Raw genomic sequence first — 3,456 nt, 5'->3', positions numbered from 1 at the left:
GAGACAAACCTCAGTTAACACTCTGGCTAAATGGAAAACAATTTGATGGTTTGGTGGATACTTGAGCAGATGTTACAATTATAGCAGGATATCACTGGCTGCCCAGTTAGCCTAAACAACCTACTCTGACTCCTTTGAAGGGAATAGGACAATCTTAAAATCCTGAGAAAAGTGTAGAATTGATAGTTTGGTAGGATAAGGAGGGAAATAAAGATACTTGTCAGCCAGACATTGTTGATAATCTGCCCATTGATTTGTTGGGGAGGGATATTCTTGGACAAATGGGAATTATGATGTGTAGTCCTAATGAAATTGTGACTTCTCAGATGATGAAATCAGGCTACCTTCCAGGACAGGGATTGGGGAAGGATAGTCAGGGCAGAGTCCAACCTGTTGAGGTGCAAGAAAACGATGGAACTGAAGGTCTAGGGTATTTTTTAACGCGGGTCACTGAACAACCTGCACCTCATGCAGATGGAATTAACTGAAAATCTGATGATCCTGTATGGGTGGATCAGTGGCCTTTAACCCCTGAAGAAATAAAAGCTGCTCAGTTGCTTGTGCAAGAGCAATGGACTGCTGGACATACAGTTGAGTCAGTTTCTCCCTGGAATACTTCTATTTTTGTTATCAAAAAGAAATCAGGAAAATGGAGATTGTTACAAGATTTAAGAGAAGTTAATGAAACTATGGAGCTCATGGGAGCTTTGCAACCGGGGTTGCCCTCACCTGTATTGATTCCCAAAGATACATTTAAAGTAATAATAGACCTTAAAGATTGTTTTTTCACCATTCCTCTTCATCCTAAAGGTTGTCATAGATTTGCTTTTAGTGTGCTTTCAGTAAATTTTTTAAAACCTATGAAAAGATAGCATTGGCGTGTCTTTGCCTCATGGGATGGCCAATAGCCCCAAAAGTTTGTTGCCTAAGCTTTAAAAAAAGTTAGAGAAAAATGGCCACAAATGTATATTTTCCATTATATGGATGATATTTTGATTGCTGGTACAGATAGACCTCAAGTGTTACTCTGTTATACCTGTATGCAAGAGAGTTTACAAAATTTTGATTTGCAAATAGCTCCTGAGAAAGTACAAAGAATTGATTCATATTCTTATTTGGGATTTAAATTATATCCAACTCAAAGTACACATCAAAAAATTCAGATTAGGATAGACAATTTAAATACATAAAATGATTTTCAAAAACTGTTAGGTGATATCAATTGGCTTAGGCCTTATTTAAAACTTACCACTGGAGAGCTTAAACCTTTATTTGATGTTCTGAAAGGAGATGCCTTTCCAACATCTCCCAGAGCTTTAACTCCTGATGCACACCAGGCTTTAGAAATTGTTCAACAGGCCTTAGCTGATAAATTTGTTACTTATTTAGATTATGAAAAACCCCTTGAATATTTAATTTGTTGTACCAGATTCACCCCTACAACATTATTTTTGGCGAGAGGCACCTATTATGTGAGTGCATTTGCCTTCTTCTTCTTCTAAGGTTATTTATCCATATTATTCTGCTGTGGCTAAACTGATATACTTGGAAGATTGGAAGGTAAAAAATATTTTGGAACAGAGCCTGATTCTTATTTATCAACCTTATTCTAAGGAACAACAAGAACGGTTGTATGCTCATACAGATTATTGGCCCCTTGCTTGTGCCAATTATTTGGGAAAATTAGAAAATCATTACCCATGAAACAAATTAGTTTAGTTTTTAAAGGTGTATCCTACAGTTTTTCCACTCAAAACAAAGGTAATCCAATTGTTGATGCTTTAACAGTGTTTACGGATGGTTCATCATCTGGCGTTGCTGCCTATACTTAGGGAGGAAGAGTAATATCTTTTCAAGTGTCTAGCACATCTGCGCAAATAGCAGAGTTGTCTGCAGTATTAGCTGTGTTTCAGAGTGTTAATAAGCATCCTTTAAATATCTTTACATATATCGCCTATATATTACAAACATAGTGCATATAATGCTCAGTCTTTGCCTAGGTTAGAGACTACAGGTCAAATCCAAACATCTTCTCCTGCTGGACTGTTATTTTTGCAAATTCATAATCTGATACAAGATTATGGGTACAAGATGTCCCTTTTTTATAGGACATTTGAGGGCTCATTCTGATTTGCCAGGACCCCTGTCTGAAGGAAATGCATTGGCAGATAAAGCCACCAAAGTTTATTATTCACACTTAGAAGAAGCCCAGGATGCCCATAATATGCATTGAGACTTAAATATGGGTTGACTAAGGAACAGGCCCATAGTATAGTCAAGGCTTATAGTACTTGTCCTCAATTTCAGCCTGTTTCTCATTTGGGAGTCAATCCTAAAGGATTGGTTCCAAATCAAATTTGGCAAATGGATATTACTCATATTCCTGAATTTGAAAAATTAAATTATGTACATGTTTGCAAAGATACCTATTCTGGATTTATTTTTGCCACTCCTCAATCAGGAGAGGCTACAAAGAATGTTATTGCTCATTGTCTACAGGCTTTTAATGATCTGGGAGTTCCTAGATTTAAAGTTCCAATTTAAAGCTGACAATGGAACAGGATATATAGCAAATCTTTGAAAAACTTTTGTCAATAATTTCAAGTTTCTCATATAACTGGAATACCTTACAATCCTCAAGGACAAGGCATGGTAGAGCGTGCCCACCACACAATTAAGATTTATTTGCAAAAAACAAAAAAGGGGGAGCTACTCCCCTGGACATCAAAGAATCATCTTAATCATGTTCCTTGAATTCTAAATTTTTAAAATTTGGATAAGCATGGTAAATCTGTAGCGGATAGATTCTGGTATATAGAAACCAATAAAACTTTTGCTAAAGTAAAATGGAGGGATCCTTTAACAAGTCAATGGCATGGGCCTGACCCTGTACTCATATGGGGACGAGGATCTGTCTGTGTTTTTTCACAGGAAAATGATGCAGCTCGATGGCTACCGGAAGGCCTGGTGTGACAAGTGGATGAGGAGCTTTCTCCTGATAATGGCAATGATGATAAAGGAGACCTCTCCAGTCAAGATGAATGTTTACTGGGCCTATGTTCCTGATCCACCTTTACTACATCCAGTTTCCTGGGATGATCCAGAAGTCCTTGTTTATGTTAACAACACTTGGCTGCTGGGTTTTCCTGCTTTTGAACTCAAGTAAAACACTCTTAATTTTTCAGGAATAGGAGGAGATCATCCTCTTTGCTTTACCAGTGAGAGTAATCATCAGGACTGCTTATCAGTCTCCCCTGTCCAGGTCATAAGGTCAGAAAACCCACTACTCTAAAGCTGGGGTGGCAGCTCAAGCCTCCCTTTGTAACCAGGCATATTGGAATATTGGAGAGATATTGTTGTCCCTCCCTATGGGAGTTAAGAATGACAACCTTACATCTCCAGTGAATTACCTACCTTGATAAGAAGGGGATCAACACACTTATCCTCGATGGATGG

This window comes from Psammomys obesus, unplaced genomic scaffold (assembly GCF_907164565.1).
Source record: "Psammomys obesus unplaced genomic scaffold, mPsaObe1.curated_primary_1811, whole genome shotgun sequence".
Lineage (NCBI taxonomy): Eukaryota > Metazoa > Chordata > Mammalia > Rodentia > Muridae > Psammomys > Psammomys obesus.
Note: the sequence above shows the minus strand (reverse complement) of the source record.